The following is a 25,390-nucleotide window of genomic DNA, read 5'->3' as shown; positions in this document are numbered from 1 at the left end:
TCTACTACTTCTCATTACCTTCGTCTTTCTCCGATTTACTCTCAAACCATGCTGTGTACTCATTAGACTGTTCATTCCGTTCAGCAGATCATTTAATTCTTCTTCACTTTCACTCAGGATAGCTATGTCATCAGCGAATCGTATCACTGATATCCTTTCACCTTGTATTTTAATTCCACTCCTGAACCTTTCTTTTATTTCCATCATTGCTTCCTCGATGTACAGATTGAAGAGTAGGGGCGAAAGGCTACAGCCTTGTCTGACACCCTCCTTAATACGAGCACCCCGTTCTTGATCGTCCACTCTTATTATTCCCTCTTGGTTGTTGTACATATTGTATATGACCCGTCTCTCCCATAGCTTACTCCTACTTTTTTCAGAATCTCGAACAGCTTGCACCATTTAATATTGTCGAACGCTTTTTCCAGGTCGACGAATCCTATGAAAGTGTCTTGATTTTTCTTTAGCCTTGCGTCCATTATTAGCCATAACGTCAGAATTACCTATCTCGTCCCTTTACTTTTCCCAATGCCAGACTGATCGTCACCTAGCGCGTTCTCAATTTTCTTTTCCATTCTTCTGTATATTATTCTTGTAAGCAGCTTCGATGCATGAGCTGTTAAGCTGATTGTGCGATAATTCTCGCACTTGTCAGCTCTTGCCGTCTTCGGAATTGTGTGGATGATGCTTTTCCGAAAGTCAGACGGTATATCGCCGGACTCATATATTCTACACACCAACGTGAATAGTCGTTTTATTGCCACTTCCCCCAATGATTTTAGGATTTCTGATGGAGTGTTATCTATCCCTTCTGCCTTTAGCTTACACCACGTCTGTGGGCGACTTGCATGGATTGTTCTAGGATTCGTCTCAATATCCTGCAGAACCCGGTCGTCGAAATGTGGTGTACTCACAGTCCACTGCCTCCCGGCACTTTCGTCTGTCTGAAAGGACCCATGATCACACAAAAGCCCAAAAAGGGTTTGAAATTTTATGTGATGTGGTTCATTTCTGAGAGTTTACTTGTTTTGGTGTAGCCATGTTTCCTCTCGACCGTTCCCATCTGCTTGGCTGTACAAAAACACCATCTCGGCTAGTTCCAACATGAATATCGAACCATTCTTCTGCTTATAGTACGCTGCATCGATCGTACAGCTTGCAACACACACGGAACACAAGGTACCTGGTCGGAGGAGCTCCATTCGTCAGTGTCATTTGCTGTGGAAACGATGCATTTTCAGACACATGTTCATAGGACTTTTTTCCACTGTTTCCAGTCAGGAATCCGTTCGTGCAGTTTGTCGGTTTTATTGATGTTCACCCTGTATATATTCATACATTGATGCCATATTGCGGTGGCCTGGAGGCTCAGCACGAAAATTTCGGTAAACGCACGACTTGGCGGATGTTCGGGGAGTGCTGTGATGAATGTCTTCAACACGTGGCGAAACCAAGGTGAAACCACGGCCAGACGTCGTGGGGTTGGACGGCTACCCCTCATTACAGATGTCGGATGTCATAGGCTGGGAAAACTGGTAAAACAGGACATATGTCAGACTGTGAGAGAACTAATATCAGATTTGAATGCTTGGCAGATTACAGTGTCTGAAAATCAAGTGCGTCCAACACTCTTACCAATGGACCTCCGCCGGCCGCTGGTGGCCGAGCGGTTCTAGGTGCTTCAGTTTGGAACCGCGCGACCGCTACGGCCGCAGGTTCGAATCCTGCCTCGGGCATGGATGTGTGTTTCAGAACCATTTGAACCATTCGAATGGACCTCCGCAGCTGAAGGCCCATGCATGTGCTAATTTTAACATCACGACATCGGCAACAACGACCGAAATGAGCACGTGACCATCGGCACTGGACGTTGGTGCACTGGACTGATGAATCCCGAAACGTTCTTCATCATGCCGATGGGAGAGCGCGAATCCGTCGTCTTCCAGGTGAACAGTTCCTTGACACCTGTGCTGCAGAACAGAGACAAGCTGGCGGCGGCTCCATTATGCTCTGGGAGATATTCGCGTGGCCATCCACGCGTCCATTGGAGCACGTGCAAGATACCACGACGGCCAAGAGTTATTGGAGACCACCTACACCCCTTAGTGACCATCACGTCCACTAGGGTAATGACATTTTTCAACAAGTTAACACGCAGTGTCACAAGGGCAGGAGTGTGATGGAGTGTCTCGAGGGACAGTATTGAATTCTCATTGATGTAGTGATCCCCCAACTCGCCAAATCTGAACCCGATGGAACACATCGGTGATGTGATCGAACATAGCGTCAGAGCACATCGCCCCCTCCCCAGGATTTACCGGAATTATGTGACTTGTGTGTGCAGATGTGGTGCCAACTCCCTCCAGCGACCTACCAAGTCCTAACTGCTTCAATTCCCCAACGCGTCGCAGTTTTTATGCGTGCCAATCGTGGAAATAGTGTGTATTAGGTAGATGTCCATTATAATTATCCGGGCTGTTATGCCGTGGTCGGTTGATGAATTCTGTGTCAATTCCCAACGTTGTGTCTCCGACTGCGGGAGACATCTTCAAGGGGGTCCGAAGCTCGACGGAAGGTCCAACACACCCACTGGCTCACTACTGACTGCCGCCAAATTCCGTGTCCGCGCGCTCCCGCGCCGCGGCGTGACGTCACGTGTTTTGAAAACGTCAGTGCAATTGGCCGCTGTCCGTCGCCATCGATCGCCGTTGCCATCACCCAGTATTGGACGGGTGGTACACATCTTCTTTAACACCGGCATCCATATACCGTTTAATTTCACGCCCTCCTCCTTTCGATTGAAATTATTAGGGTGTTTAGCGATTTCGATTGCCTCCCTGTAGAGACTTTCGTAATATCCGCTTGTGGCCGCTGGTACTTGCGTCTCCTCGAAACGAATATTGTGGTTCCAATGCTGGAAAGCAAGCTCCGCAACATCTGATCGTTCCGTTTCCCCTATTCTACAATTGCCCTTGTGCTCTTCCAAACGTTTATAAACAGTTCTGCCGGCCGGTGTGGCCGTGCGGTTAAAGGCGCTTCAGTCTGGAACCGCGTGACCGCTACGGTCGCAGGTTCGAATCCTGCCTCGGGCATGGATGTGTGTGATGTCCTTAGGTTAGTTAGGTTTAACTAGTTCTAAGTTCTAGGGGACTAATGACCTCAGCAGTTGAGTCCCATAGTGCTCAGAGCCATTTGAACCATTTGAACCATAAACAGTTCTTTTAGTGGTACCCACATAAACATCTCCACAGCTGCATGGGATCCTATACACTCCAGCTTTTTCCAATGGTTTGCGAGCGTCCTTGGCAGGCTTAAGGTATTCCTGTATCTTCCTGGTAGGCTTGTAAATTACGGTAATATTCCGCTTCGACAAGATCCATCCTATTCTTTCCGTTATATTTTTAACAAACGGCAGGAAAACCTTAGATTTTGCAGTAGCCTGTACGTCACTATGATTTCTGCGTGGCTGGCTCAATGCACGTCTTATTTCGGCGGACGAATATCCGTTCTTGATTAGTGTATTGTAGAGATGTTCAATCTCAGCGTCGAGCAACTCAGGTTCACAAATACACTCCTGGAAATGGAAAAAAGAACACATTGACACCGATGTGTCAGACCCACCATACTTGCTCCGGACACTGCGAGAGGGCTGTACAAGCAATGATCACACGCACGGCACAGCGGACACACCAGGAACCGCGGTGTTGGCCGTCGAATGGCGCTAGCTGCGCAGCATTTGTGCACCGCCGCCGTCAGTGTCAGCCAGTTTGCCGTGGCATACGGAGCTCCATCGCAGTCTTTAACACTGGTAGCATGCCGCGACAGCGTGGACGTGAACCGTATGTGCAGTTGACGGACTTTGAGCGAGGGCGTTTAGTGGGCATGCGGGAGGCCGGATGGATGTACCGCCGAATTGCTCAACAAGTGGGGCGTGAGGTCTCCACAGTACATCGATGTTGTCGCCAGTGGTCGGCGGAAGGTGCACGTGCCCGTCGACCTGGGACCGGACCGCAGCGACGCACGGATGCACGCCAAGACCGTAGGATCCTACGCAGTGCCGTAGGGGACCGCACCGCCACTTCCCAGCAAATTAGGGACACTGTTGCTCCTGGGGTATCGGCGAGGACCATTCGCAACCGTCTCCATGAAGCTGGGCTACGGTCACGCACACCGTTAGGCCGTCTTCCGCTCACGCCCCAACATCGTGCAGCCCGCCTCTGGTGGTGTCGCGACAGGCGTGAATGGAGGGACGAATGGAGACGTGTCGTCTTCATCGATGAGAGTCGCTTCTGCCTTGGTGCCAATGATGGTCGTATGCGTGTTTGGCGCCGTGCAGGTGAGCGCCACAATCAGGACTGCATACGACCGAGGCACACAGGGCCAACACCCGGCATCATGTTGTGGGGAGCGATCTCCTACACTGGCCGTACACCACTGGTGATCGTCGAGGGGACACTGAATAGTGCACGGTACATCCAAACCGTCATCGAACCCATCGTTCTACCATTCCTAGACCGGCAAGGGAACTTGCTGTTCCAACAGGACAATGCACGTCCGCATGTATCCAGTGCCACCCAACGTGCTCTAGAAGGTGTAAGTCAACTACCCTGGCCATCAAGATCTCCGGATCTGTCCCCCATTGAGCATGTTTGGGACTGGATGAAGCGTCGTCTCACGCGGTCTGCACGTAAAGCACGAACGCTGGTCCAACTGAGGCACCAGGTGGAAATGGCATGGCAAGCCGTTCCACAGGACTACATCCAGCATCTCTACGATCGTCTCCATGGGAGAATAGCAGCCTGCATTGCTGCGAAAGGTGGATATACACTGTACTAGTGCCGACATTGTGCATGCTCTGTTGCCTGTGTCTATGTGCCTGTGGTTCTGTCAGTGTGATCATGTGATGTATCTGACCCCAGGAATGTGTCAATAAAGTTTCCCCTTCCTGGGACAATGAATTCACGGTGTTCTTATTTCAATTTCCAGGAGTGTATTTCTTCCGCATAATAATTTGTATTTTCATTTCAGTTATGTGAACAAAACTTTTGGCGTTACTGGTCAATTTTCAGCTACTTTCAAGCCAAATTTTCCGTAATTTAATTATTTAGTGCTCACTTTACCTCGCATGAACGTAAATCTCGCACAGCTAAGAAGTGCCTTCTGTTTAACGCGTAAATATAGTTTTGTATGATACATTTTGTATTTCTGACCTACTTTTTCTCATGGAAAGCGAAATAATTTGTATTATACAAAATTAAAACTTTCCGTTACCAAACGAATAAAGAATGGTAACCAGAAGTTTCAAAGATTAGTAAATTTATATTTTCATTCTTTCCATTTAATTTTAGTGGACGTCACATTTTTAATGAAGCTAGAACAATAAAATACCTCCAGTTCTTTCAGCTTTTACGAAAAACGTTTAGAGATCTCAAGAACCTTCTTAAATGGAAACGGTTTATTCTTGTAATATTTAGCACTGGAATAGTATACAGAAATTTATTTTAATCGCAGAGTTCTGTCTATGTTGTGCTTATTTTTAAAAAGTGTCGTTCCCTATTACACTATATTTATGTTTACTTTCAAAGGTCCCACCAAGAGCTCAAGGAAAGGCAGTTAATGTCTGAAAAAGGGTAAGGGGTTGAGGAATGCCTAATGATATGTCTCTTAAACGAAAAAAAAAGAAACATTCTGAATTCTCCAATTGTGTTGAACGCCACATAACAATTCAGACAGCAAAATCGAAGCTCTCGTATTTTCTCTAGTGTGTCCCAGAATTCTTCATTAACTAATATTATTAAATTAAATTCGTTTGCCGAGTCGGCTTTCTAGAGGTTGAGAAATAAAAGGTGACAGCAAGATAGAGCAGTGATGATGACGATCATCAACTTGGAACCTGTCTGTCGTTAGTAGTGTTCAGTAAATCACAGCTGGGCGACACAAATTGTATGCGAACTGTAGAAAAATAATACGTGAAATTATTCTCTAATGTACAAGATCCTTAAACTCTTCCAAAACAATTAATAATTTTTGAAATACTCTGTAACTACTCTCTCCCCTCAACTAATAAAACTAAATTCTGTATTTCGAAAAATGGGTACTCAGAGTAGCAGATTCAACGTGCTCTCCGCCCAACCACTGCAGCACAACCTGTTGAGATGGATGAAGTCACGAGGGAGGAGGTAGGCACTGCATTTATTCCATACACAGGCGCACTCTCAGGGAAAATCGCCCGCATTCTGAAGAAACACCGGGTCGGAACTGTGTATTGTCCTCCAAATAAAACTCGTGCACTGGTGGGGAGCGCCAAAGATGACCTCGGTTTGAGGAAGGCCGGCGTGTACCAGATTCCGTGTCAATGTGGCAAGTCGTATATTGGTCAGACGATGCGTACCGTCGAGGATCGATGCCGTGAACACCAGAGGCACACTCGACTGATGTATCCGAGCAAGTCGGCTGTCGCTGAACATTGTTTGTCGGAAAATCACGTCATGGAGTATGACCGCACGAGGATTCTGGTACAGATGTCGAGATACTGGGACAGCGTTGTTAGAGAGGCCATCGAAATTCGCACCAATGACGACCTCATAAACCGTGACTGTGGCTATAATCTTAGCAAGGCTTGGGAACCAGCGATTGGGTTAATCAAGAGTAAATCGAGCAAACGTATAGTTGTGACGACCACGGTGGACAGAGCCATCACACCGACGTCATCTCAGACGCCGTCGAAATCTGTTCCACCGCGTGACCGTGGCGCGGGGCGCGGACGGCGAAGGGAGCGCGCCGCGGGCGGAGGGTATTTAAATCGGCCGCCGCCGCAACCGAACCCAGTTCCCTCTGAGCAGCCATAGCGTACGGATCTCCGTGCCGGCACGTTCACAGGAGCTCAGTCCGTCAGTTCACCTGATGATGGCGACATGTATGATCGCCGAAATATTGTGCCCGTTGGACACTATAGACCGGCAGCACACCCGTGGATATTTTGATTAAATTTTATCAGTTTATAAAAATAATCCTCAACACATAAGAAACTGAATAATGTACGTATAACATGAGTGGAATATACATCACCAGTTCTCGCTCAATTTTAAGTTATATTCTGTCATCTCGACAGTAACAGTCGAAATGTATTTGCAATAGTGAACAGCAGTAGCGAAAACGTTTCTTCCGTTTCATAGAGCAGTAGATAGGACCAGTGTGCATTCCGTCAGACGTGAAGGCATGTCTGAAGGACATGCGTAGAACACCGGCAGCTCAGCGTGTTCGGTCAGAGGTTTAGCTGCCCTCTATAATAAAAAAAATTGAGTAAAGGGATCAACGACGGACTTCAGCGACTGTCATGGGATATTCACCCCCAACAAACCCAACGAACAATACCGAACAAAAGAAGATTTTTAAAAAAGTGGTTAAGGTGATCTATCCCGTATAGCGAGAAATTCGTGTTTGAGTCCTGGTCCGGCACAAATTTTCATATCTCAACAATAAATGGTGCAGCTGAATTCTAATGGTATTCGCAACTGCGAGTACATCTCTTCTTTCTCACGCTGCTTTAGATCGTAAAAACGTCTTTTCCTTCACAAATGCATGCGTGTCTGAGGGATATCGCACACTACACAGTAAAATACAGACAGCGCAAAATAGTGCACATACGATAAATTACGAATCCAAGATAATATTCGCACTGGAGGAATAGGGACAGTGTGTGACCTATTTCAACGTGTAATACAACTTATAAAACGGCTTGTACATAAATTGGTTCGGCGATTACAGATAGTGATTGTCACCGACAATTTCGTAACACATCTGATTGAATGCATAATAAGATAGTTGCCACATAGTGCTTGCACAGTTTCCTACAGGAACATTTTGTGAGAAATGTTCACATAGTCCTAAATGCTAGTTTTTACGCAAAGAATAATTGGTATGAAAGCGTACACTGTGACGTCATATTATTCCACATCACACATTTGACTAGACTTCGCCGAAGTCTATAATTACACACATGACAAAATTGGGTAAAATTGGGTGAATATGAAAATCAGTAGCGTGTGTCTTTCGGTTAATGTCTTTCAGGAAACATTCTGGCTAGTAGTGCGACGGAAACAGCTGACCGACAGTCACAGAGTGGTAAATTTTAAGCTACAATGGCAGACCGGTTAAAGTTGTTTGATATACCACAACTGCAATATCCCACTGTCTCGTCCATTTTTGCGTTTGCGGTCTTTATCGTAACCTCGTTCCGAAAATGAAAACCGCATGTAACGTGAAAGGATAGTCAGTTAGTTCTAAGGCTGTTATCTGCACAGCATAACTTTTCTCATGGACGTGTCAGTGATGAGATCTCTATCGGAATGAATATTTTAAATCTCATTTTGATGGCTTTGCCTGTTTTCAGAGCAGATAAAGTTTCGTACCGACAAACGCTAAACACATAAAGGTCTGCATCGAAAATCCCGGCAGCCGTCCGTCGTTGTTTTCCCAGTTAAACTGTTAAAGTACGGCAAAATTAATAATGCAACCACGCAAAAGTATCACGAGAGAAGTCGGGCAGCAAGTTTCGTGTTTATCGCATGACACACGAGCTCACGGAATAACTGTCTGCGCGTTAAATTTCAGAACATTTAATGTCCGTGCGCTGTATGTAGTCACAGGTGGTGCGTAATCTCCTTTTACCATCCGCAATTCAAATGGTTATATTACAGTAACACAATGCGGATTTGCCGCGCCAATGCCCCTCATTATTAAAGGTGTATTCCACTTGTATTTTGACACTAATTTTAAAAGTACTTTTTAACACGAGAAGCCTAAACATTAGCGAAATACATCGCGATTTTCATTTATCAGTAGGCGTATTAAAGGCAAAGATAATTAACACACACATTGTTAGCACAGACCATATAATTATAACGCGGTTATAGAAAACTTGGACTTAGTGATTACAGCCAGTATGAAAGGTTTTTAATATTAGTTTATGTTTTTATATTTTGGAAAAAAGATAATGCAGTACCAAAACGAGTAAAGAGGAAAGTGTATCTGCTAAAGCTTTATAAAGAGATGGAGTGATTACGTATTCCTGAGACAAAAGTTATTTCATTCGTGGTTGTATCACGCAGTATATTAACCAAAATATTGCTATTTTATAGCATCGTCCAAAGAGAAGGCCTAAAATTATTTAACTGATATACCAAAATTATACCGTTACAGCAACAGGAGAACATTTTGCATAAATGAACAACAAATAAAAGCTTGTTGCAAACGAAGTAACGGCGTGAACTGAAGGTCCACACTCCACATCCACTCTGGACTAAGTATCTACTTTCTGTCACTTATTCCAGAAAAATCACGATAATAACCCGAAATTAAAACTTCCACTGACAAAATTAAGTTTAAAACCAACATCACTCGCGTTCTCCACGATGAAATGATTCATTCTGAGACCTTCCTTTGTTACCCAAATATGTGGAGCTTCACCCGGCTACGTCGACTCATCTTTGAAGGTCCCGCTAGACCCAGAACGTAGCGCGCTCCCCGACAACGGCTCTCCAGTTCAAACTTCGGTGGTGCGGGTGCGACGACCACCCCTGTGACCAACCCGACGACTTTCACACTGCCAGCTATGTTATCTTTGGTGCTACCTTCCCGTTGCTGAACTTGCTCACCAGGTTTAATTGGTATTGCCTATACAGCACTTTGTCTACATCTGGTCCGCTCTTATTCTGCTAAATTCAGCCTGTACTCACTCCCATATGATGAATCATACAAGGCTGGAGAAGGAGAAAAGAGAATGTGACACGTAACACAAAATAAATATTGGAGTCCACCTATTCCCTCACCAGACGAACAATGAAAAGTACGGTATCGTTATTAATATCACAGTTGTCGACATCAAAACTGTTATTACTTGAAAGTAATGAAATGAAGCGAAAAAAAAGTAACACTTCAACCTAAAGAGCTGTAAATGCCTCTACTTCTTGCGTACAGCAGCTATAATTTTTAGAAGAAATATCTGCAATACCAACGGATGGTTTATTAATCATTTTTTTCACTTTCAGCGACCTAAAAATAACGAATACACTTTATGTAATAAATGTAATGATTTGTCCGCCTCTATGCAACCATTCGTTTACTTATAGGAAATGGAATATACTTCGACAGAGTAAGGATTTCCTGACTGACACATTATATCAATGTAAGTAGAAATGGTAAGGAAAAGTAAAAGCCACAAGCAGTCCTACACTGCTAACAGGAGAACATTGTCTCATCAACTCCCACGTAAACACATGTCTAAAATGTAGGATAAGAAAATATTACGAACTAGAAAATTAATAGGAAGTTTATATTAGGAGGAATGTTAAATGAAAGTGATAGAGAATGGTCAACATGATTGAATAATGGAATATTACGAAAGAAAAAAATAGTACTGTAAGAAATTAAGTTTAAAAATTTGGTCACCAGGTGCTGAAGTAGCAATTACGAAGAAGCAAGTGACATTTCAGAGTACCCAAACAGGGAGTTTATGCAAGTTGATCAAAGCACAATTCGCTAAATATTTATAGACGATATCAGTCATGCTACCGCCAGCTTCTGTGGCCGAGCGGTTCTAGGCACTTCAGTCCGGAACCGCGTGACTGCTACGGTCGCAGGTTCGAATCCTGCCACGGGCATGGATGTGTGTAATGTTCTTGGGTTAGTTAGGTTTAAGTAGTTAGAAGTTCTAGGGGACTGATGACCTCAGATGTTAAGTTCCATAGCGCCCAGAACCATTTTTTGTCATGCTACCATATTCCGAGGCAGCTGTTGAATGATACACTTACGTAATGTACTGAGGATATTGTAGACAGCATATTCTATATAGGGGCTATTCGTCCTCGGTGTCTGCTGTCTGCATTAATCACTTCCGAAAGTTACATAATTGACAACAATTTTTCAGATGCCATCTTCCAGCAACAAACATAGCGCAAAAGATTGCTCCAAATGTCAAATATGTGTGTTCGTCGCAGAAGGAAAAATCGCAAGAATCAAACCCGGTTGAGGCAAAAAGAAAGTATTCACAAGAAACTCCATGTCAAATCCATCCGCTGACACAGTAACTGGCAACGCCGCAACTACTCCGATCTGCTGAGCAGACCAACACAGGGGAGCGTACGCCAGCTATGCGTGTTGAAATTTTCAGTTAGTTATGGACAACTGAGATGAATGCTAAGCTGCTTCTCTATGCAACTCAGATGCATAATACGCACTTTGATAAATATAAGTACAAATTTAAACGGTTTCACTGACGGTGCCGGATATGTAGTTTATCTCCTGGCAGTCTAAAGTCTTGCACCTTGCGGTAACACAAACGTAAGAAAAATCGTCCAAAACCACAAGGAACTTCGTGACAGTACGATTCTGCAGTAAAAGTGGAACTACGCCATTTTCCTTGGGAAACTGTTCGTTCTTCATCTTACAGTGACTTTCCACGCCATATGTATGCCTGTTGAGGCTCCAGTAATTCGTTGTCTTTGCAGTTAAAATGATGATATTTAATCACGTAGCGCAGACTGTCTCGTGTGTGATCCGGAAGTTTTCCTGGTTACTAGCCATTACTGGTAAACTACATAATATACTATTAATCGTACATGAACATCCAGAGTAACTGAGTTTATGTGACGGAAATATCTACACCTACAAACAGATGAAAACAAAAAAGACATCTGGACAGACACTTGGTTACCCATTCATTCGTGTTCTATTTGATGCGACCAGCCACGAATTTCCCTCCCCAGCAGTGGACTTCATCCAAGAGTAACACATATACCTAACATCTTCGATTATTTGTTGGATATAGTCTGGTCTTTGCCTTTCTCTATATTTTTTTGCCTTTACGGATCCCTCTAGTACCGTGGGAGTTATTTCATGGTGTCTTTACTTACGCCCTTTCATACTGTCCTGTCTTCCAGTTGGTGTTACCACATTCTCCAGCCATAATCAGTCCTTTGGTGCAGCTAATCATCTCTTACATTATCAATACACTGAAGTTTCAATGTCCTTTTGTAAAACTACATTTCAAACGCTTCCATTCTCTTCTTTTCCGGTTTTCCCATATCCTGTAATGCACTCCCATACTTCCATACAGTGCTGTGTTCAAATAAATTAAGGCCTATGTTCTATATTCTTCTAGCGAGAAATGGCTTACCCAAGCACGACTCACTCCCCGTCCTCACAGCTTTAATTCCATCAGTACATCGTCTCCTACCATGCAAACTTTACAGAAGCTCTCCTGCGGACCTTGCAGAACTAGCACTTCTGGAAGAAAGGATATTGCGGAGACATGGCTTAGCCACAGCCTGGGGATTGTTTCTAGAATGAAATTTTCACTCTACTGCGGAGTGTGCGGCTGAATTGAAACTTCCTGGCAGATTAAAACTGTGTGCCGGACCGAGACTCGAACTCGGGACCTTTGCCCTTCGCGGGCAAGTGCTCTACCACTGAGCTACCCAAGCACGACTCACGCCCCGTCCTCACAGCTTTAATTCCACCAGTATCTATATCTCGTTTATGATATTTCACGCTACTTCCACTTTTCTTTTGTCTCAGAATCCACATAAAGTGCTCATCACACTATTCCAATCAACAGGTTTTCTAATAATTCTTCCTTACTTTAACTGAAGGGAGCAGTGTCATAAGCGATTCTTATCTTCGATATCCTTTCACCTTCAATTTTAATACCAATCGTAAAGCTTCCTCTTATTTCGGTCATCGTTCTTTGATGAACAGTTGAACAGTGGATGATAAGGCTGCACATCATCCTTTTCAATTGGATGGGTTCTGTTATGTTTTTCCAATGAAATTGCAGTTTCTTGGTACTTTTACATATTTTATATTGCGCATGTATCCCTATAGCTTATATACAGCTTACTAAGAATTTCTCGCACCATTTTTAGATATCGAATGCTTTTGCAGGTCCACAGCATCATTTCTGGTTCCCTGTCGCCTTTACATTTCCTAGGTCCAAACTCGTTATGGCGTAGTAGCAAATGTGTGATTACATAACAGTCGCTGATATGTGCAAAAAGCGCCGTCATCAGCTGAATCGTGAAAATATGAAACTTCCGTAAACAATAAAAAAGAAGGAAGAATAGCGCCTTCATGTTAGAGAAGTCGCAAATATCACGTCTAAGTCACTCCGATCAATACTTCATTACAGATGCATTTCAAATGACTGTATCAACGTAATCGGTTTCCGAATGTGGTTACGCTAGTAAAGGATCATTGCAGGTTCTGGATAACTCCGACTTATAGATTATTCCAGTAATGCTGACATAAGATGCAGCAGAATCACTGACTCCACGTGTGCTCACGCACTTGAAACTCTTATATTTCGCAAACATCAACGTTTCCTGAATTCTCTTCCGACCCCCCTCCCCCCCCCCCTCCCACACCCCTGTAGCCACGAAAGGCATTCCGAGTTTTGCGATATCCCGAGGGTCCCTAGTGCACCACTGGTTTGAAAGCTCGGCCCGCCAACCATCGAGGACCTTTTTTTTTCCCTATTGCGAATAGAGCATCTGAAGACCACATTCTTTGTTCTTTTCTTCCAATATGCTTTATTTCTGTGTTTCTTCTTTCTGTCTTGACTTGAACCATGGTACTACTCAATTCTTTAGAAAATCAAAAATTACAATTTCACCACAGTTATTTAAAGGAAATAGGAAGCCCGGAATCACTGGCGATGGACAAGCTTGTGATTTTTCTTAATTTTAATTTTCCTCAGAACAGACTTTATTATAAACTTGAATTGGGACATTTGCCCTCTTACTGATTCAATATACAAACTTTTACTTTAATTGAATTACATAAACACGAATAAGAATCATATTTTGCGCACTAAACCAAAATCATAGATAGTAGGCACGGTGAAAAATCAGTCATAAACAATCGTTCTTGTTTAACCATATCTCAAAAGACTCGTAACATTATATACTTCCAACCCAAATTTACACAGCCACATAATACCACAACTTCATTAAAAAAAATGATCTTAAAGCTTAATAAAACTGAACTGCCCACATAAAGGTCCACAGTAAAACATGCTTATACTAAAAAAGCAAAGTGGGCCAACCAGGCTCGCACAACTTCATACAGGAAGAAAAACAAGGCGCACATTCATTAAAGATACACAAATGGTTAACGTAAGTGTTAAATAAGAATGGCTAATAATAACCCAACCAGTAAAATAACTTACAGAAACGCTAATATTAACAAAGTGGCCTCACTTGACTAACAGACATAATTACTCGGAATGATTCCCAAATTGCGCTTAACTTAGAGAACAGCGTTAAGGCCCACAGCAGTATTTGGAACCAATAACGCTACGGCCGACAGGCAATACGAGCGTTCACTCTCTACGGCTTGTGCACAGGCTTACTAGCAGGGGGTATATATTTATATATAGTCCGACCGGCCTCACAATGAGCCGTCCTGACAAGAATCCATAACCGCACTGACGCCAGGAAACGAGCAGACTTAAATGGCCTGCAGCACAAATATATTGCAATGAAAACATGGTCAAATCACAGCCACACTGGAATATATAATAAGAATGCCCCCAAATTCTTATGGAGCAATACTCTAACATTACCCGTCTCGCAGTAAATTAGCATGAAACTTACAGATCACTTCCAGTTGCCTTAAGGTACTTTCAACATTAAATAAACATACCAAATCCTGCCGTGACAAATGATTAAACCATCAACTCTATGGCTGCCGGGCGCGCACACAAAGGCAATCAGTCACCAAGCGGTCAATATGTTATAAAACAAGTTAAAATTTCCATGAAAACCACTTAAAACACACACTCCACAGATGATGAGAAACAAAACGAGGAACATCAACCTCCTTAAAGCAGCCAATGTGGAACCAAGTTCAGAACCATCTCCGGCAGCTACACATGCAACAATAAGTTTCAACAATCTTCTTAGTTAAATACAGAATAAAAGTCATACATAGCTTGGAGCTTGCAAATTACGAGCTGGGAAGCTGCTCGGCGTTGGACGACGAACCCCCACCACAACTTTGCACGTCAAGGCTGCCAGTGATCGGCACCGTACACCCGGCACGACAAAGGACAAGGGCGGCGAGCACGGCGAGGCCCCCATGCACCACGGTAAGTTGGCTCGTTGACCGCCGACCGGAGAGTCTCTCGTCACACGTTCACTCGGAAAACCGCCGAGGGGAACAGTCAAAGATAGCAAGAAAGCCGAATATCGATATCAGCGATGCAAGTAGAACACCCTAGCGCCAGCCGCCACGGCTCAAGAGTATTTTTAACCAGTCTTTTTAACTACCCTACCTTGGAATACTTCAATTTTCTGTACTATTTCCCGAAAGTTTTCCTGTTGTTTCTATCTTGTGTTTTTGTTTTGTTTCTTTCTACGTCCTTTTTCCCTTCGTTGACCCAGCTCTTTGTGGATTTGTTACCCCACAAATATTTGAAAATATTATTAGTTAATCTACTGTCTGGCTTTCAAAATGAACGTCCAAAACCACGAGTCTTCAATTTCTCATTACGTTTTAACTATTTTCTATATTTTGGTATATTTCAGCATTACTTCGTAATTTCGTAATTTCCAACCTTCTGCTGTGTCCTAATATTTTCCTTACAATTCGCCCTTCCAGTACTTCTAATGTATTTAAATTATAGTTTAATGCCAGGCATTCTCCTGCATATAGGCGTTCTGGCTTCACTACTGTGTTTTAATGCCTCATTTTTGTAGTTCCAAATAGGCACTTTTATTGCAGAGGTCTTTGGTTATACCGTATGTTCTCCCTATTTTATGGAACCTGTCCTCTACTGCCGGTTTTTCCAAAGCACTTTCTTGGGTTATCTCCGCTAGATATTTGAATTCTTTTACCCACTCTTCTTCTTAGTGTTTAACCCTGAAGTTGGTTCGCAGCAGAGCGCCATTCTTCTCTTCTGTCTGCCTCCCCCTTCATTTCCACGTCCATATTACTTCGAACGTCATTCATAATCTGTTGCATGTATGATATCCTTGGTCGCCCCTAACGATTTCTTCCCTCAATGGCTCCTTCTGCTATTGTTCCAGTGATGTTGCTGTATCGTAGAATGTGCCCTACAAGTTCGTCTCTCCTTGTTTGGATGTGCCTCCACAGAGATCTGGTTTCCTGTACTCTTCTAAGCACCTCTTCATTTGTTACTTTGCCTCTCCAAGTGATCATCACCATCCTTCTATTGCACCACATCTCCAGGGTCTCGAGCCACCTTCTCTGTTCTCTTCTCATTGTCAATGTTTCGCATCCGTATAAGGCAACACACCAAAGGAAAGCTTTCATGATATGTTTCCTTATTTTCAGACAGATTTTCTTGCTGGTGAATAAATTCCTCTACAGATTATATGCAATTATGTCATGTTGCATTCTGCTCGCAATGTTTTTCCGGCTTCTGCTATCCCTCTCTATTTGGAAAATATCTGTTTACAGGAATTTTGGCCATCCTTAACGTTTGTTACAAATTTTGTCTTTTCTGCAGAAATTCTTAAGCAATTTCTGCTGGCTGTTTCTCCAGGAGACTTATTTGTGTTACAGCACATGCCACAGTTTTGGAAAATGTAGCAAAATAATTTGCAAATGTAAGACAGTTTATTTACATCTTTTTGCTTCTTCTTCCTAACCTTAAAGGCGAGATGCTGAGTTCAGTAAGGTTTTATAATTCGATTGTGTGGGCGCCATCATTTCTCCGGTATCTGTATTCAGGTCCAGTATGAAGCACCCCAGTAGTGGCAGTCAGCCAGAAGGAGAAGTCTAGCCTTAAGTGTCTGTCAATTCTTTTTGTTATAATAACATGGTTGATATTAGCAAAACCCACCAAATTTGCATGTGTGCATTAGACCACATCAACACAGTGCAAGGGCATCAGGTCGTATACTACCGCTTCTACTCACGACTTATGGAACTACCGCCTGTTTACTGTGGAGATGTGCTCACCTATTGTAAAAATTAATAACACTATGACGTTCTATTACGTAATATGTTTATACTTAGATGCTTTTGCTGTTGTTACGGAGCCAGGTCTGGTGCTGGCTGCTTCACAACAGTCTATTGAATTTAGAGTCAGTGTGAGAGAGGGGGACAGGTGTCTGTAACGCATTAGATGCACATTATATGGCGTGGATGGCCCTCGTGCTCGGGACTTTAATCAGTATACGCTGGCCGATGTTTTGTACAACATGTACGAGGCATGGCCTTTGCCACAGACGTGACACCATGCGTACACCACACATGTACCATGCACGTGTCGTACATGTGCTGTGGTAAGATACTTCGACAATTTAAAACATGACGTCACAGCATAGTCGCTAAAATGTTAATAGTGGGGCACTAGGTCAGGAAATTTGTAAACTAATTACTTGGTAGGACAACAAATCTGAAAATTGGTAAAAGCGATAGGATAGGCCAAGAAAAATTCAACACTTTATGTCGATATGTATGTGCCTACTATGTAAACACCTCCACCTTAAATGATGCTAACAAGGAGACGTCACAAGGGTCAGCACACAAGGCTGTGGCGTGGGAAGAACTAGCCCAATAAAAGCAACATCACACACAGTTTGCGTCATGACACAAATTTATTTACACAACTTTCATCACTTAGTAAATGGACATGAATAAGCAATTTTCTTTCTATTAAAATGGCTAAGAAAGAACAAGAGTCGTTCTGAATTACGTCACACAATTTATGAAATGGCCCACGATACTCAGTTAAAATACTGATTATTAAGCATGAAGATTGAGCATAATTTTAGTGTAAACACATGTTCCAAATAAAATAAAATATTTCCAAAAGGCTTCAACATTCGTCCAATTGGTAACTATTCACCATAAACTTAGCCACATTAAATGTCTCCAGAATTATTCAAATGTATTTGTGTTTAAGAGAAATGCACCACAGTACTAACTAGATTATTAACTACGAAGCTTAGATTATCAATGTTAATGGAGATACAGCAATGTAAATAAAATTTGTGTTCCTTGCAGAATTGCGCCATATTATCTATTACAATTACTAATTACGAGAGGCAGCTTGCCCAAAATATAGATCCACCGCAATCATTATATCATTAACTACTAATCTTACATGTCCAGCATAGAAATCTGCTCATAACAACTTCAATGACACTGGTATTTAAGAAAAATGTGCCACGGCACTGACTAGAAGAGTTTGTTCATAACACTTTAGATGAAAATACCGTTTAAGAAACATGCGTTACTGCTTATAACGATCTAAATGAAAATTTTATGAAAGAAAAACTCGCTACGGTATTCACTAGAGTAGTTCGTTCATAACAATTTCATCGATATTTGTATTTAAGAGAAACACTCAACAGCTTTCATTAGACTGTTAATAAAACATCACTCGGCCAATGTTAAGGGAACCCGGAACCTAATACTTATGTTTATTGTGTAATAAAATAATACCGATCTTCCTCTTTAAAATTACATATTAATCTTACCTGTAGCTCAACTCCAAGTATTGAAAATATTATTTGCAATAATGTATTGTAAAGGACATGTCGCGACATTGAATTTCCATGGATACATGGTCATTGAAAACATCGTTTTTCAAAACTTCCGGTCTTTCCAAAGAGTTTCTATTATGTTGGCAACACGATTTGATAGGTAATTGTTTTGTCTGCCTATTGTAGTCTTTGGACACTGTTGTTTACATTGTGCATTTGGTGGTTATTGCACGATTTGTGTTGTATTTCTATTACGTAACTCGAACTTATCAAATATTCCTCGATTTAGTAACAGAGTTTACAAGAGGAAGAAGCCTCCTCCAAGGTACACTAGTGGAACTGTGACAATTTCTCCGACCTTGGGAAGTGATTCTGAAAATAGTGGGGTTATTCATGAAGTGAAATCTATTCCTGTCTCTAGCACAAGCAAAAAGTTGCATGGGTCAACTGAAAAATACTGCAGTTTATTGAAGAAGCGTAGTGAGGATAATGTGAACGAAATAATTAACGTTTCATTGCTCTCAAAGGTGATTGAGAATTCAGTACTTTGTAAGGAATGTTGCAAATTGAGTATGTCAGTAAATGTCAAGCGACAAATAGGAGTTGTAGCAAAAATATGTCTCCATTGTACTAGTTGTCATTACAATGTTCCATTTTGGAACTCAGAATATGTCGAAATAGGCCAAGGTGAAACTGATAGTGGGAAAATCAAGTACTATGGTGTAAATATTAGATGTGTTTATGATCGAAGGTCAATCGGTAAGGTATACTCTGCTGGTCAAACGTTTTGTGGTGTAATTAATCTACCACCACCACCAACGAAATTCTCAAAATATAACTCGGTTGTTGGATCCTGTGTTGAACATATTGCCCAAGAATCCATGAAAGAAGCAGTGTAGGCGGCTGTGGCGGTGAAAGAAGAAATTCCAGATGTTCAGAATCCTCGGGACCTGACTGTCGCACTAGATGGTATGTGGCAGAAGCACGGGCACACTTCACATAACGGGGTAATAACGGCAACAAGTGCTCATACTACAAAAGTTATAGATGTTGTAATTAAATCCAAACACTGTAGGTGTCCTAAAAGAGTGAAGGATGAGCATGCAGAAAACTGTCGAAGGAATTACAGTGGGCCTAGTGGGGCCATGGAAGTTTTCGGTGTGAAAGACACTTTCAGTCGCTCTCTTCTGTGGTACGAGGTCAGAAACCTACAGTTCCTGGGTGATGCTGATTCGAAGTCTTTTGCTGCTGTATCCGAGCTGAAACCTTGTGGAAATGATGTTACCATTACTAAACAGAAGTGCATAGGTCACGTTCAGAAACGTATGGGAACAAGGCTGCGTCGACTGAAGACCACAATGAAAGGCCAAATACTCAGAGATGGAAAACCTTTGGGTGGAGCTAAAAGATTGACAGACGAGGTAATCAACAGATTGCAGAGAGACTATGGACTGGTAATAAGACAAAATACTCACAGTGTTGATGTAATGGAAAAGGCTGTAATGGCACTTTACTACCACACCTTATCGACTGACGAGGAACCACTACATGGACTATGCGCTAAGGGACCCAATTCCTGGTGCAAGTACAACAAATGTCAGGGATCTGAACGTGTATACAAGCATCATCACAGTCTACCAGAAACTGTGATGAAGGCTATAAAACCAATTTTTAAAGATCTTTCTGCAACTGAACTTATGAAGAAATGTCTCCATGAATGTGCGCAAAATCAAAATGAGAGTGTGAATAATGTAATTTGGACCAGAACCCGAAAAATGTGTTTGTGGAAATTCATACTCTTCATTTTGGAGTATATGATGCCATTGCTACGTGCAACAAAGGTAACATTATAAAGTGCAATGCGTTGCAGAAGTTGGATGTGATGCCCGGAACGTACATAGTGAGTGCAGTGATGTCGACAGACAATGAGAGGAAACGGGATGATATAAGGAGTGTGAGAGGCAATCCAGAGAAAGAATGAAAGGTGTGAAAAGAAGGCTGGATGGGGAGATGTCTAGTGACAGTAAAAACCCCTCTTATGGTGCTGGACTCCACTAGAATGTTAGTGAAACTTTGAAACTCGTTTTCCACAAGTTCACTTTTTTGTCATATAAGGTACATTGTCTGCTAAACTATTAGAGATAAAGACTTAAAACTTTCAAGGAATGTAAACAGTGCCAATATACACCTTGTATCATAGCATTTTTGTAATACATAATTGATAACAGGTATTATTTCAAAGATACTGTGCCGAAAAAGTGTCAATTATTTTCGGTAACAAAATAATTAATATCTTCCCAAAAAACACCAATAAATTAAAATCCGTATGATACATGGTATTAAATATATGTAATATTATACTGTAGAAGTTTCATCATTCTGGTGTTAATAGTTCATAAGAAAATGTTCCTTACATTTATCAATGGAGGTATAGGACGTTCCGGGTCCCCTTAAATAAATCTCAAGGTTCTGTGTTAACAGCCACACAAATAACGCCAAATTCGTATAACAAACAAGACGCAGCTTTCAATAAAAGTATTAGGTGCAGATCTATGATCCTGGCATTGAGCAGTAAGCAGATCGACATGAAATCGCTTGACTATGAAACGTCCCCTTAGAACAAATTATACACGACTGTGCTTAACCTGACACAATATTTTGTTAGCGCAACGCAATCTGACTTTCAAAATTCCCTACAAAAGAATGGCCCTGACTAACATTAAACTATACCTTTCACAAATCACTTACCTCACAAAAATCTTCGCTGCTCAAGCTACTGCAATACAGCGAGCGCCACTACTGCCAGCTAAATAAAAGATTCAAACTATGGAAGGCACTAACTACTGATAGGCATAGTTAGCAAATGAAATATTTTAATAAGGAGCAAACAATGTATTTACCTTAATAGTCATAATATATATAGCAGTTCATGACAAATTACAAAACTGCGCCATCTCTCTCCCCACATCCACCACTGCTGGCGGCTCACCTCCAACTGCGCAACGCTACGCGCTGTTAACAGCCCAGCTGCCCAACACTACAATGGCGAGTATTACAACAATGCAAAGCAGCCACAGACTGCACACAGCACAACCAGTGATTTTCATACAGAGGTGGTGTTACCAATAAAAAACCTAAACAGCCTACTTACATAGCCCCCATGCTCCCCACAAAAAATTTTACAAATTGGCTTGGGCAGTGGCCAATACAGATTTGAAAAAATTTTTCATAATTACATTAACAAAGAAATCAAATGCACACACTTACTGATACAATGTTGGTCAAAAGCTAAAATTTTGGCACAGTCCATAAAGACAGTCCTGATCATTCATCATAATAGTAATTACAGTTTATTTTCGCAAAGTCTCATTAGTAAAAGCAATGGCACACAGAAGTAGTGGATTTCCATGCAGACTTGAAGAAGTAGCGTTGTCCTTCCAACGGAAAGACAGCGCTGACTCTCGACATGCAGACAGGTAATGGGTCACAACAGAGCAAACCCACAACAGAGTCATTCGAAGTTTTGAAGAATATTGGTAGGTAGGTCATTACAGAGCAGACCCACTGTAGTAGAGATTGGTAGAGATTGTGGTATTGGTGGGCCATCCAAGATGCAGACCCATTATAGTCCTTGTATAGACGGCCAGCAGCCATCTATTGCGACTGTGCAGGTGCACAATCACCATCGAAGAGTCTTGCAGAGAAGATAGCAAGTCCAAAGCACATTAAAGACTTTTATTACAATAGAGTAGATTGGCAGTACTTAACATTGGTTTACAATGCTGTCGCAGTCGATGGGCGACATGCAAATAAGCAATTTTCTTCACTATATACAATGTCCATGTAAGTTTGTCACACAGTTCATATGATCACTAATAACTGCTATCGTAGTGCTCTCTTCTACGCCGAGTCTGCTAGTGTCCATCTTCTACTGCCCGGCCAAGGTTGCGAGGAGAGGCGCTTATATTCTTTTCGGCTACGGGTTGCCCCTGTTGTGGCGCAGTCCTAGTCAGCGGACTATTGGCTGATCTCATCTAACAGCCTACTCTGCTCTTGTGTTTTTCATTTTCGTGCTGGCACTTGTCGTTACGCTGGAACAGGTGCCATGGTGACAAAGGCAGCGCCGCTACACTCGTGGCCAACCAGGCCAGCGGAAAACCCCTGGTGTGTGTGTGTGTGGTGGGGAGGAAGGGGAGTGACGCAGACTAACAGACTGGATTGAACTACAACAGTCTAAGATTCAGTGGGGAATGAAGATCAACTAAGTTCAAAGGGAATCACACTTTCTTTCCTATATTAGTCTCTTAGAACAGCCCGTTTACAAATTAGCAATCTTTAAAATTAAAACAACAGATGAAACAATTGAAACAACAAACCATACAATAAATTCTTTCACGGATGTTAATAAATAAAGGTCACAAAACCTAATAGTCGAATAAGAGGCTTACACAGTTATTGCAAGCAGTCTAACCCCCATGGCCATACAATATTTTCAATACAAGTATAATGCAGTTTTGGAACATTGCTTGATTCAAATGGCTCTGAGCACTATGGGACGTATCGGAGGTCATCAGTTCCCTAGAACTTAGAACTACTTAAACCTAAGATAAGAGAGATTAGGGCGCGTACAGAGGCATATAGGCAGTTATTTTTCCCTCGTTCTGTTTGGGAGTGGAACAGGGAGGCATATAGGCAGTCACTTTTGCTTCATTCGGTTTGGGAGTGGAACAGGGAGAGAAGATGCTAGAGTTGGTACGAGGTATCCTCCGCCACGCACCGTATGGTGGATTGCGGAGTATGTATGTAGATGTATATAAAGACGTATACCTCACACACATCCATGCCCGAGGCAGGATTCGAACCTGCGACCGTAGTGGTCACCCGGTTCCAGACTGAAGCGCCTAGAACCGCTCAGCCACAGAGGCCGGCTGCTTGTCTCAAAAGGTGGCTTATTACGTCACTGCTAAACACTTGACATGCTCCTCTCCAAGCTCCACTAGAACTTCAAAGAGTACAGGACGTTCTCCTTCGGAAATAAACTTGCTCTAATCGGGACAAATGCCTCACCAGACTCAGAAACTCGATTCATCATAGGTGATGCAGAGAATTCCTCGATGGAAAGACAGAACCAGACGGCTGTCGCTCCGCCTGTTCTGGCGTAACCACAAGCGCCGGAACGAAGATGCAGAACGCAAGACCAGAGAAGGCAGTGAAATGACGTCGGTCAATGGTTTGCAGAATAGGACCGCACCATGACAGGGGCGCCCTCAAACCGAAGTGAATATGAGCGCCTCTCCTGCCAGTCCCGGCCGCTCAGATCGGCTCTGTATACGGGCATTAGTGGACGGTACAGGCACAGTTATAGACCGGCAGTCGCAGATCAGTTATCAGTGACATGTGTCAACTTGCAGAAAAATTGTGTACTCGGACTTACGTTGTATGTCGCCCATCGTCTACGACACTTTTCTAAATACAAGTTAAGTCTTGTCAATTTGCTTTATAGAAATAAAATTACTGAAGTTATTTGCTTGAATTGTTGTGTAGCATTCGGAGAATGCAGCATCCCTGAGGCACCCTGTATACGAGACGAGTGGGCAAGACCCAACACTTCCCAGCGATAAGTTCGGCGTCTCAACACCACACACGCCACAACCAAGTGACAACGCTTTTCTTCAGCGCGGAGCCAGCAGACCGCAGCCTCAGCTGGCGGTGCAGAAGAGGCGTCCTTTCACGGCGCGCAGCTCCCTCTACCACCCACGACCTCACTAGCATCCCTACCACGTGAACCCCTTGTGCCCTCTCTTGAACTACTCCCCCATCATGGTCATCTAAACTCTATCCAATTACGAACCACACGAGGAGCGACATATCAAATCGAGCTCTATGGCTCATCCTCCCCCAAGAAAAACTCCATATGGCCAGACAGCTAATTTTTTGCCAAACAAGAATCCAAGAGTTTAGATTCGTCACTAGACCTGGGAAACAACTTTTTTAAAAAACTTCCCAGTACCAATGTCATATACTGATAAGGCTACTGGATTGAGAACCCGAAAAGTTCACATGGCCCCACATAGCAGAGAGCCAATTTACCAGAAATTGGGACTTTGCCTTGTCCTCGAGCAGAAAAACTATGGACAAAAGCCTCATCACCAACCTTCACCTGAAACTCGAGTCGCCCTTAATTTTAATGACGCGTCTGCCTCTGGTGCAAGATCTTAATACTTCACTCCACTAGTCTCACTACTCAGGAACACTCATCTTCAATAATTTGCCAGCAAGCATAAAAAATTTGGTTACAAATAAAGATCAGTTTAAAAGGAGCCTGAAAGACCTATTAGTGGCCAACTCCTTCAACTCCATTGACGAATTTTTTTTATAGAAACAAATGATGTATTGTATATATTCATACTATTAGTATTGTTATTTCAGCTTAAAGAAAATATTGACATGTTCCACATCCACGAGGATCTTCTCAGCACGGATCTATGGTACGAAAAACTAATCTAATCTATTTTCCTGAATCAGGTCACGTGTCACCTTCACAGGGAGCAGGTCGTTAACTGACCACTGCTTGCCCAAGGGAGAACTGAGACGATGAGCATTATGCCACTGTACTGAAGAGTCCCACATGTGGCGTGAATGAGAATGAAAATTAACTATCGCTGCCTTCAGACTGCAATTCACTCTCTTCGCGAACAAAGGTTGCTGATAATATAGTTAAATATGGAGTGAGTAGTTGCGTTGTAGAAACAGAATCTTTTAAGCTTTTGTGAGAGGGTGGCAGTATGATTGAGAGAGGGGGGGGGGGGTGTTCAAATATCGAAAATGTGCCCGACATATGACGAATGGTTAATGTTATAGTAGCACCTACAAAA

This window comes from Schistocerca serialis, chromosome 5 (assembly GCF_023864345.2).
Source record: "Schistocerca serialis cubense isolate TAMUIC-IGC-003099 chromosome 5, iqSchSeri2.2, whole genome shotgun sequence".
NCBI classification, from domain to species: domain Eukaryota; kingdom Metazoa; phylum Arthropoda; class Insecta; order Orthoptera; family Acrididae; genus Schistocerca; species Schistocerca serialis.
This window is presented reverse-complemented; position numbering follows the sequence as displayed.